The sequence below is a fragment of the Podarcis bocagei genome (genome assembly GCF_964188305.1).
Source record: "Podarcis bocagei genome assembly, chromosome: 4".
Taxonomy (NCBI): Eukaryota; Metazoa; Chordata; class Lepidosauria; order Squamata; family Lacertidae; genus Podarcis; species Podarcis bocagei.
The window spans coordinates 85,944,783-85,957,414 of record NC_138128.1 but is presented as its reverse complement, the minus strand read 5'-3'; the positions used below and the strand labels follow the sequence as shown (position 1 = coordinate 85,957,414).

Sequence of the window (12,632 nt, the reverse complement as noted above, 5' to 3'; positions counted from 1 at the left end):
ATCATAAGGTTGGTGGTTCGAATCTCTGCAACGGAGTGAGCTCCCGTTGCTCGGCCCCTGCTCCTGCCAACCTAGCAGTTCGAAAGCACATCAAAGTGCAAGTAGATAAATAGGTACCGCTCCGGCGGAAAGGTAAATGGCGTTTCCATGTGCTGCTCTGGTCATTCTGGCCACATGACCCGGAAGCTGTATGCCAGCTCCCTTGGCCAATAAAGTGAGATGAGCGCCACAACCTCAGAGTCGTCCACAACTGGACCTAATGGTCAGGGGTCCCTTTACCTTTAAGTTAGTAAAAATGTATAAGACAAGTTCAAATATCTGCTGGAAATGTAAAGAAAAAGAAGGCACATTTTATCATATGTGGTGGACTTGTAAGGTAATAAAAGCTTTCTGGGAGATGATATATAATGAAATGAAAAAATATATACTTAAAATAACCTTTGTTAAGAAACTAGAAGCATTTTTTATTAGGAATTGCAGGTACCAACACACCAAAGGAGCAGAAAAGACTCTATGTATGGAACAACTGCCGCCCAGATGTTATTAGCCCAGAGATGGAAAGAAGACAAAGTCCCTACCAGAGAAGAATGGCAAACCAAGCTGATGGACTGTGCTGAGATGGCAAAGCTGACTGGAAACTCAGAAACCAAGAGGATAAAAACTTTATAAGAGAATGGGAAAAATTTATAAGTTACTTAGGAGTCCACTGTAAGCAGATGGGAAAAAGAGCAGGATTTTGACTTACTTGTAGTGGAAACAACAGTATGGACAATATGGTTTGATATAAAAACTGGAGTACAGATGAATATGCAGTTGTAGATGCGTAAAGGAAGACTCCATGGAGGGGATGGAGGGGGGGGAGTCTTGAAATTTGGAGAATCTCCTTATACAGATTTGTTTTTACTAGTTTGTGTTTATTTTTGCTTTGTATTTGTAAAACCAATAAAAATGATTACAAAGAAGAAGAAGAAAACTGTGTCTTGCTTTCTGGACTGGAGCAGATAAACCTTTTTGCCCCTAGAGAGCAAAACGTGGCAGTGGGTGGACAGGCACTTGAGGAACACATTGCCAGTGGTTGTGGCAAAGCCAACGATGGCACACACATTCAAGAGGCAAGAGCATTCATTCCTCAGCAACCCCGGTGCAGCTATCCTTGTCATGGGTGGTAGCAGCCCTTTGTTGGTTTTGGCTGCAGATGTGCAGGGCCATTTTTAAAAAGCTTTAACCTTAGATACGAAAAGTACGGTAAAGACTGGGTGTGCCTCCTGACCAGTGCTGGATTTACGTATATGCCAAACAAGCTATAGCTTAGGGCCCCACTCTCTTGGGGCCCCCCTAAAAATGTAAAGGAAAAAACACCTGGATGTACATTTCCAAAATATAAGATAAAAAACAAATAAAATAAAGCCTACATACAGCAACAGTGTTTTGTGTTATGTGGGCTCCTGTGATGTAAGCCATGGGCCCCGCCTGCTAGACTGCTCCCTAAAATATCACTGGTTTGCTCATTTCTATAAATAGGGTGCCTACATTCTGCATGGACTGGTTGCAAATGGCTTTAGATACCTACTAGGTCCATAAATTACCATATAGCATATATTCAACAACAAGAACACTGACAATTTGTTGTTGACAAAGGACAGCTGGACATATAAAGGGCCCCATTACCTTCTGTAGCTTAGGGCCTCATCAAACCTAAATCCGGCCCTGCTCCTGACCAGTCTCACGGCTTCTCAAGTGTTACCTTGATCTTCAGCCGAAGAGAAAGGGCCAGCAGGACTGGCGATCTTCAGTATGAAGAGGAAACCCGATACATTTCAGTCCTCTCACTCCCAGCACCCTCTGCCTCGCTGCCTTGCGGGAGAGGATGCTGCGAAAGGAAGCCACAAGAGCCGGTGAACCAAGAGCTACCAGCAATCTTTCCTGATTTATTACTTCATTCATTAATCCATATATGAAGCGCAATTTAGGATAAGGCTCAGAAATCCTTGCTGTGACATGTTCTCGCATATTTGATAAATGATTCCTCCGGCAGAGGCTTGAAGGGCATCTGCAGTAAATTGTGCTGAGATCTATTTTTCAAAACACTCTTGTACTTTCCTATCAAATTAGAGGATATCCTTTAGATAAGGGTAAGCGATGAGATTTCTATCGCACGGCTGTGTGCCTCATAAGTCACAAAAATGGAAGAAAGCGAGAAACCCTCCCAGTAAAAATGTTAGCTTTCTTCTCCCACCAGGGATGGACTGGGAGTTGGTCAACCAGTCGAGCAGGAAACAGAAGCAGCCCAAAGCACTTCCATCCCCCCAGATGGATGGGTGGGACACCTGCTCCCTTTGGTCTGCTTATGTATCGTCAGTGTTAGTTTCAGGATCTTTTGTGAAGGTGTTTGGGCAAAATGATCTTGGTGGACCCCCAAACCTGAGTGGGTCCACTTATTCCTGCTCCTTGCTTTTCCACAGGCATCTGGTTGGTCACTGTGAGAGCAGGATGCTAGACTAGATGGGGCATTGGCCAAAGGCAGAAGGCTATTCTTATGAGCTTACATTCTTCCTCTTGCCACTGCCTAGTCACTCGCTCTTCCTGTGGGACAACCAGCCTCATATAACCTACATAAGTCTAATTAATGCATGAAGGGGTTAACACCATAGAGTCAGTTGTTCTACCAGGCTTAGCTTTGTCACTTTTCCTCGCCTTGGGAGGATATAGGTAATCAAGCCTATTGTTGTATTCAGTTTACCTTATAATTCAGCCTGTGAACAGGTCTGAGCTACTTGCTCCAGCTCAGCCGCATGGCTCTCACCAGCCATACTTGAGTGCCTATACCAATAAGCTAGGAATTTTTATCATAAAGCTAAATTTTACTGCCCATGCAACTTTTCTGACTGGTGTATTGGAAAGCACATGAACCTGACCTTTGGAGAGTTTGCAAGAAGACCATTTAAACACTTATCAAATGCATACCTTTGTAAAAATAATATGCATTACATATTACGTATGTACATATGTACATTACATATTACATATGGGAAAACAGCTTGCAAACATGCACGAATTAGGTAAAAATACATGGAGTAAGAAAACAATTGCATGTATTAGGATGAGAATACGCTGATAATTTTTCTCATCACAGCTTTCTTTTTCTAGCAAACTGATGTGGAAATGTGGCAAATTGAGTTTACGGTTGAAAAAAAAAAAGAGAAACCAGGAGAAACCAAAATTGGCAGATTCATTTATCTCTAATCACTGCTAGAGCTGTAAAGATAGCTGGTGTGGTGAGGCTCCCAGCTTTTCTTAAGCATGTCTTCCCTCTAGGTCAACTGGCACCACCCATTCTGTCTGTGCAGCTCCCTCTTTTATAGTAACTCTGCACCTTTACTTCAAAATGGAGCACTAATGCGCCCACTTGGCTGGTTTTGCTTCATGGAGTTAATTGTAGAGAGCCTTGCATAGTTACAATTGAATTAAAATATCCTGAGCCTGACTGGTTTCAGGAAGCATTAATTATATCTCAGTAAGAGGAAATGAAAACCCCATCAATTCAGAGTTCAGCTCTTTAGGCCCAGACAAATAACATTAAGGTGACTTTAAGAGTTCAGACTATATATCTCTGACTAAAGAGTAAAAAACGTTCTTACTTGCTTTGGAAACAATAAATGCAAGGCCTGCAAAACAAGGCACTGGGAGCTTCCATGGCTGGCATCAAAACCTGAAGACCACAACATTTGTCTGTAGTACAGAAGTGTTTGGATTAACTGAGTTGGGGAAACCCTTTTGGTATGAGAAAAGGGTAACACACCACCTCCCCTGACACTTTCACACTCAAAGCCCCACTTCCCAAAGTTTTTTTATTTTATTTTATCTTACTTACAAGGAAACAAAGGCACTTAGGCTCAGTTACACGTAGTTATCTGTAACGCCCAGCAAACCCCAGAAAGTTAAAACTTCTCTTGAAGTTCAAGGGCCTTTTGTGTATGTCTTAGAGCAGCCCTCCAGAGGTTGTGGGACTCCTAACTCCCACCAATCCATCCAGCAGCGACAGTGAGAGTCAGGGCCGGCCCAAGACATTTTGACACCTGAGGTGAACCACAAACTCCCTTGATGAATTTCAGGCATTGTAATTTATCCCTCACAGAATTACAGTTCCCAGCAACCCTTAACAAATGACAGTTTGAGGGAAGAGTGTGCTTCAAACGTGCTCTAAAGGCAGCAATGGTAGGCCTAGCAGCTGGAAACCATGGCAGTGATGGGGGTAGACACTCATTGAGAAAAGGGGGACCACTGATGATGGAGCAGGGCTAGTTAAACATGAGATGAGACCTTCCTCCCAGGCAAGTATCCTAAAGGTCTCGTTCAAAGGTTAGTCTTGCCCAAATGATGCTATGCTTTCTTCATTCTTCCGGCTGGCATCCTTCATGATATGCCTGCACAAGGCATTGGCTATTTGATCTGAACCTGTTGCAAGCCCCGACAGATGGCACTGGGTGATCTTTCTAGAGTGGGTGAGAAAAGTGGTGCAGAGAAGAAAAAGCAAGACCCCTTTCTTGCAATTGAAGGTCTCCAGCAGTTTGCTTGATAGCCTATCTTAAGCTCACCAGAGTCAATGAGCCATTCTAATCTAACTAATTAAGACCCTCAGCTTTTAAGGTTAGAAATGAACCAAATAATCTTGGTTGTCTGCACAATTCCAGTAAACACGAGCATCAACATCATCACTCTTTTCCTTTTCTTCCAAAGTCCAAAGCAGTTACATTGTTCAGATCCTTCTTCTTCCTCTCACCGTGCTGACTACTTCCTTCCCATAAAATCACCCTAATTTAGCAGCTTTTTTAAATAATAAAAAAACCCACACCTCAAGCAAGCTGATGAGTAGTAACTGAAATCTTCCCCCATAGATTCCAAGGGAGATCTTGGCACAAAATCCAGTGACAACAACCCATTGCATTTCACCTTTTCCAATGGGCTTTCGCAACACCTGACCCTTCAAGCTGAATGTGGTTCTCTGGCCATATGCTCTTTGGCAGCCCCCAGGGGTCTTGTGAAACCTGCTGGTTTTGCTGTCTGTCTGGAATTGCAAGAATAGGGGATTGTCGAGCACCTGACAGGGCACCATAGAAAGCTGATTGACTGTGTTTGGCTTGGCGGGCCATAGGATGAGCAGGTGTAGAATGAGGATGAAGAGAGGAAAAGGAAATCATGGATTGGGGGAGCGTACAGAGAACCATGACTCCTATATGTTCAACAGAAATGAATGGTTTCCAAACTGTTCTCCCTGACATCAAGTCTAAGAACTTTCTTTTGTTGGAATAGTGAGATTCTCTGAGCACTGGTGTAGCATGCCTGAGGCTGTGGGGTTGGGGGCCCTGGGCATGTGATTCCGAGGGCACAAGAGGGCACAACCAGGTGCCCCCATGATAGATGCCCTGCGGGGAGACAAGCCATGCCAGGGCCAGTGTTATGTACTGAAGTTCTCACCCTGGGCCAGCAGGGGGATGCTGTAGATAGTTCAGGTCCACATATGCAAATAAGAGATCGAAAGTGACGCTCAGTGATTGGATAGTTACAGAAAGTTGTTACAATTACATTGTTCTGGAGCTCTATATAAGCAGGCTGGCTGAACCCTTCAGTTCAGTTCTGTTCTGGCCTGTGAATAAACAAGAGCTGTTTGAAGAATCTCTGTGTCATCTGATATGTTCACCCACAACTTAACAGCCAGGCCTTTGGGTATGGGACGACACTCGATTCTCCCAGAGAGAAAGGAGAGTGTGGCTCTGCATTGGCCATCTGAGCTACCTGCCCCCACTGGAGAGAGATAAACTGCACTAGGAATGGGGACCTGGTGGCCCCTCACATGCTGTTGGCTCCCGCACCCCTAACATTGGCCAGCTCTGGAGGACCACGAGTTCTCTATCCCTAAATTTCACTCAGCTCATCCAGATGCTGCCTCTGAACAGAGATACTCTGTTTAGCTATCCTGACTAAAATATCTGTTGGTAAACTTATCCTGTATTGATTTAAATTTTTTTTAAAGCCATCTAAGCAATCAAGAGTTAATTGAGATCACTGACTCATTTGTGGTGATGTGCTGATGGGAGACACCCGTGCATAGCTACAATGAGCAAATATGTCCATTTAAATTGCAGCCTTTGTCTTCCTCTCTGCAGTGCTTTTGTTCCTCTTAATTCTGAGATTTATGTAATATGTAAAAGTTTTGAATCCCCACCTTACGGACATTTAATATATGTTTGTAAATTGGTCTCAGCGTAGCCTGCTCTCTTATCCTGAAGGTTCGAAGGCTGATAGAGTAATTTCTGATCTCTTCCACTGCATCAATAGACATTCACATAAATTCATGTGGCAGTTTAGAGCCAATTAAAATTTATAAGCCACAAGGAGTGAGTGAAATTCTGAGGATTAATTTACTCACTGGAGTATTAATCTGTGTAATGTAGTAGGTTATCCTCCAGTAATCTTGGCTATGCAGAGATAGGGAGATACATTTCCTTGCATGTTTTACTGTAAATGCAGTAATTAGTCCCACTGGGCCAGCGAGCTTGAACGGCTACGGCGGGTGCTACCGGCACAGCCTCAGCGTGAACTCTGAGAAGGAGAAGAAAAGAACCAAATCAGCAACTTGAAACCGAGCTGCATTCCTAGGGAAGGAGCCACTTCGCCTCCCGTTCTTCCTGCTGTGTGAGTGTGAGATTAGGCCGAGAGGAAAAGGCTCAAAAATAGGGTACGATGATAACAAGGTGTAGCCTCCCTTCTGCCACCAGCGCAGAGCAAAAGAGAGACATGTCGGGCACCCCTCCCAGAAAGATCTCAGTGACAGGGACTGAGGCATTGCTACGGCTCAGGGTGTCCTTGTCAATCTCCTCTACGAATGAATGGGACCAGCAGTGAAGCAGCTCCCCCAAGAGCGGCAGCAGTGATAAAAGAGGCTCAGTCAGTAGAGCAATGGACTCTTAATCTCAGGATCTTGGGTTCAAGCCCCATGTTGGGCAAAGAGATTCCTGCATTGCAGGGAGTTGGATGAGATGACCCTTGTGGTCTCTTCCAACTCTATGATTTTAGGACAGTTCAAACCTATTTCCCCCACTTATTCTTTCTCTGTTCCTTCCTGCTTCCCCTCCAAGTTAGTCCAAGTGTGAGTTTCCATGCAACTGTGCTGGCTTCTTTGCTCCAGCTTGTTGTTGTTGTTTAGTCGTTTAGTCGTGTCCGACTCTTCGTGACCCCATGGACCAGAGCACGCCAGGCACTCCTGTCTTCCACTGCCTCCCACAGCTTGGTCAAACTCATGTTCATAGCTTCGAGAACACTGTCCAACCATCTCGTCCTCTGTCGTCCCCTTCTCCTTGTGCCCTCCATCTTTCCCAACATCAGGGTCTTTTCCAGGAAGTCTTCTCTTCTCATGAGGTGGCCAAAGTACTGGAGTCTCAGCTTCAGGATTTGTCCTTCCAGTGAGCACTCAGGGCTGATTTCCTTAAGAATGGATAGGTTTGATCTTCTTGCAGTCCATGGGACTCTCTAGAGTCTCCTCCAGCACCATAATTCAAAAGCATCCGCCAAGGCCCAGAAAAGACTCAATATGGAGGCCAATTGGCCGAAATATTGGGAAATATTAGAAAAAGAAGGAGATACTTGGAGATTGCAGAGTTTTGAGAAATTAAAGGATAAAGTGCAAAATTGGTTACACTATGCTCAGATTAGAGAGGTCTTTAAGCTAGATAAGAAAACAGGTTTCCAGGTGGAAAAATCAAAGCTAGAAACAGAACTGTTAGAACCTAAGACCAAGGTACTTTCAAAAATGTATAACTTGCTGTTGAAATGGAATACGCAGGATGAAACAGTGAAATCAGCCATGATAAAATGGCCGCAGGACATTGGGTACAACATTATGTTTGTTGACTGGGAAAGGTTATGGACCACCGGTGTGAAGTTTACGGCTTGTAATGCCTTGAAAGAAAATATTATGAAAATGATATACAGGTGGTACATGACCCCAGTCAAGCTTGCAAAAATATACCATTTGCATGATAACAAATGTTGTAAATGTAAGGAGACTGAAGGAACATTCTTTCACCTCTGGTGGACTTGTCCGAGAGTGAAGGCCTTCTGGGAAATGATCTACAATGAGTTAAAAAAGGTATTTAGGTATACCTTCCTTAAGAAACCAGAGGCCTTCCTTTTGGGCATTGTCGGCCAAGGGGTGTTAAAGAAGGACAGAACTTTTTTTATGTATGCAACTACAGCAGCAAGAATACTCATCGCGAAACACTGGAAGACCCAAGATTTACCCACACTGGAAGAATGGCAGACGCAACTGATAGACTATATGGAATTGGCTGAAATGACTGGCAGAATTCGAGACCTGGGAGAAGAGACGGTGGAAGAGGATTGGAAAAAATTTAAAGACTATTTACAAAAACATTATAAACTGTATGAATGTTAGGAGATGCATGTAGGAAAGTAACAGGGCAGCAGTAATCTAGGTGTATGATATATGAAAATAAGTGAGACTTAATGGAATGAAGAAGTTTGAAACAATATTATGTTTTAATTAAGCAGCTCTGCTTATGATAAAGTTATTTAAAAATTTGGGACACAATTTTTGAGACAAGTTAAGAACTGAAATAAGGTAATAAATTGCTGTCTATAACTATTTGACCGAGAACGCAGAGAAGGGAGATGTGAGGAAGTCTTAAGATTATGAAAATACGACTGTTCAACAACTGTATTCTATACCTAATTTTCTTTTATTCTTTGTTTATCTTTCTCAATTTTATTCTGATTTTCCTGTGGTGATGGTATCTTATATGTTTGGTGATTTGTTTGTTGTTTAAAGAAAATTGTAATAAATATCTTTAAAAAAAAAATCAAAAGCATCAATTTTTCGGCGATCAGCCTTCTTTATGGTCCAGCCCTCACTTCCATACATCACTACTGGGAAAACCATGGCTTTGACTATACGGACCTTTGTTGGCAAGGTGATGTCTCTGCTTTTTAAGATGCTGTCTAGGTTTGTCATTGCTTTTCTCCCAAGAAGCAGGCAAAACCTACACTTGGAATGGCTTTTCTCCCCCAGCTATTTCTTCATCCTTCCAACCAGCAGTCTTATCAGACTCTTTCTTTCCGCACATCTCTGCAACGTATTTACCAGACTCCCAACATCTGGTTCCACCTGGAAAGGAGTTGATTCATCCAACTCCATGACTGACCCAAGGACTAGCAGCAATCTGTTTCATAGACGCGACTCTTTTCCTCTAACCTTTGGGCTCGTGGGATCAGCGTGTATGCAGATGTTAGAAAGGTGTGTGCCAATAAAGGTAATAAAAGATGTCGAAAAGAAAGAAAGGAAACCAGTGTCCCTGCTTCATTTGTCCATTATCCTCTGATGTTAACGGCAAAAGGTACCTCTCAAGTCTTGTGAGAAAGGAGGACGTTAGCCCAGCTTTCATCCTCCCTCTTCTTAAATCCGTAGGTGACCGCAGGTTGGCAAACGGCTTCCTGGGTTATTATCTTGCTTTATTGCCTTTATCTAGCATGGTCTTGGGGATGGAGATGCGGCAGGCAAAGGGCAGAGCCTGCCGAGTTGCCTTCATTATCTAGATGACATGAGAATTAGCCCCAGCGTCGCCCTTCCTTATAATGAGTGTCCTTCATCTGATACCTGCGCCCCTTGCAGACCTCTTTTTAACCACAAAACCAGGCAGTGGCCCAGCAAATAACTGCAATTTTGTCCTTAAACAAAGAAAAAGCACCCCAGAAAACTGAAAGATGTATTTCTCCGTAACATTAAGTAGGAGACTGCGCTATAGAAAACATGGAAGATATAAGGATTATTCAGTGGAATGGAACTGCATTTCAAACGGGATTTGCATCTGCACTGTATCCTTATAAGCATCCCTTGGGACTCACTGGGGCTTGTGTCTCAATACATAAGACTATAAGAAGGAAAGCCACTTCCGAGCTAGAGAGGAGGTGGGGTTGCGGGCTTCACGCCCCCTCCACGTGCGCGGGGGCCTCCGCGTGATTGAGGGAATCCCTGGGCGCGTCACCCCTTGGCCAGCCAATCGGCTGGCTTGGGGTGTGTGGCCTGCCCTATTTAGCGCTGGCGAGGCTGGGGATCTCCCTCTTTCGACTGCTTCAGCTGCTCTGGTTTCCCACCCTCCCTCCCTTTAAGATTTCCTTTGACCTTGCTATAGACCTCGGTTGGTCGCTGTTAAGGGGCCTGGTAGGAATTTTTTCCACTTGGCAAATTGGCACCAGCCACTTGGTTTTTCGTCACAACTTCCTTGGCATTGGCGGGTAGGCATTGGTAAGGGTATTGCTATGTAGATAGAAGGGGGGGAGGAAGCGCCATCACCTCCCCCACATATTGAAGGGTAGTCAGATAAAGGATTCCGGGAGGCATGGCCCTGTCCGAAGCCTATGGAGGTGAGGGCCTAAGGCACGCCCCTGCGCGGTGACCTCGGGGGAGTTCCTAGTTGATGTGCATCAGCAGGACTCCCCCTACTGGTGGTTAACCCTTCCCGGACTTCGAGCAGACAGGCTGAAGCCGGATAGTTGATTTAGGACCAATGCCTAAGCCAATACTGCTCATTACCTGTAACCAATAAAGTTGTGGCCATTTTAGCCCATTAACCTAAATAATTGCGTCATGTGTCTTTATTTCTGCTGGGGGGAGGCGGGAACTCGCCACACAACCTGTTGGAGCTGATCAAAGGTCTGTCTGGTCTAGCATCCTGTTTTCAAAGCAGCCAACCAGATATCCATGAGAAGCCCATAAGCAGGACATAAAGACAAGAAACTTCTCCTGCTCTTGACTCAAAGCAAGTGTTGCCCTTAGAGAAGGAACCAGATCTCAAACCCTCCTCCTCAAACCCTCCATCTCACCCACACATTGAGGCTACACAGGTGTGCCTATCTAGGGCTTGGAACAAGTAGCATTTCACAAAAAAGTCACCTTGAAACCTAGCAACCAATTTTTTGGTTCAAGGACCGCGCAACTACAGCTCCCATGTCATCAGGGCTAACATCTAAATGATGGCTGCCATCTCACTGGCACACCATCATGCTGGTTAGGGAAGTCACCACACGGCCCCCAGGCCTAAAGGTGAAAACACCCATTACCAAAAGCCATCCACACTTGATAGTTATCCTGGTATGAGAGGGTGTCTGTCCATCCCACAAGGAATGGGTCCCAAACGCTTGCATAATGTAGTTTTCCTTCCCCCCAAATCTAAATTAAGATGCATGCAAATTTTTTTTGCAGCGGAGCTCCCCAGTTTATATTCAGAAAAGGATTAGCACAGCAAGTCTGCCTGCTGATGTAGAAATGATTGCATGCCCAACTCCTTTCCCATCTCACAAAGCTACTTAACGAAACATCCATGGGGGTTGGCTTACATTTGAAGACGGAAAGGACTGAGAGGCAGACTTAGGACTGACCTGACGGTTCAGGATTTCAGTGGGTTTCCCCAGCCCAATGGGCACCCGTGGGGGAGGCAGTCCTCCTTGCACCCCCATGAACCACAGCCCCCCCCAAGTGTCCCTATTTTCCAAGGACAGTCCCAGATTTACAGAAGCCATCCCAGTTTCTGATTTGATCCAGGGATGTCCCGCTTTTCCTTAGGACGTCGCTATTTTCATCAGAGAAATGTTGGAGGGTATGGAGTTATGTGACCCCCCTGAGCCAAGGAGATACAACCTCCAGAAGACATCTGAAGGCAGCCCTGTATAGTTTTATTATGTTTTTTTATATATGTTGGAAGCCACTCAGAGTGGCTGGGGCAACCCAGTCAGATGGGCAGGATATAAATAATAAAATTATTATCATTATCAGTATGGAATGGAATTATTTTCATCGTAGAAATGTTTGAGGGTATGGAATCATAATCATCAGCTTTCCTTTTTTTTCCTTTTAAAAAGAGCCAGTTTCTAGCATTTATAGAACTTGAGACATGAGGCAAACAGGCACTGTTCTCCTAATTTTTCTGAGAAAGTAGCCTGCCTCCTCACTCCCTGCCCTCCTTTATTACTTACTATTTTAAATTTTATTTAGATTGATATATCGCCCTTCCTCGAAAGATCCCAGGGTTGTTCACAAGATAAACACCTAAAGAAGTAGTTAAAATAAAAACAGCAAAACATGTTTTACTTTGCCCACCTTCTAAAAATATTCCTGGGATCTCAGGAGGCCTGGCAAGCAACCCAAGAGGGAACACCATACACATAAAGCCCTACTGGGCTCTTCCTTTTACTTATGTGTAAGTAAACATGTGAGGGTGAACAGCAGTGTGCTGCCAAGCCCCACCCCCTCTGGCATGTGAGCTTTACCCAGTTTACAGCTGGCATGAATGTGATGGCAAAGGTCTGGTGTAGAGAGCCTCCTTTACTTGCTGATTCTCGATGTGATATCACAATCAGGGCTCTAAGTCACACAGGTAGCTTCCTAGAGTAGAGCTGGCACCCTGATTGGTCATGTTTCCATTGGGAAATCAAGGCACAGCGGAGACTGGTTTCTTTAAGAGAAATGGTTTATTGTTCACATAGGTAAAAAAGGGTTAAGGGCCCCTGGATGGTTAATTCCAGTCAAAGGTGACTATGGGGTTGCGGCGCTCATCTCGTTT

General features: G+C 44.4%; 1 long non-coding RNA gene across 1 annotated transcript; it reads right to left on the bottom strand.

Moving 5' to 3' along the window:
- Nucleotides 1-3,902: 3,902 nt before the first annotated feature.
- Nucleotides 3,903-12,379, bottom strand: LOC308586180. Its single transcript, XR_014007759.1, has 3 exons — nucleotides 12,170-12,379; nucleotides 6,428-6,600; nucleotides 3,903-5,065 (listed from the first exon to the last, which is right to left on the bottom strand). It is a non-coding gene; the product is annotated as an uncharacterized lncRNA (long non-coding RNA).
- Nucleotides 12,380-12,632: the final 253 nt, after the last annotated feature.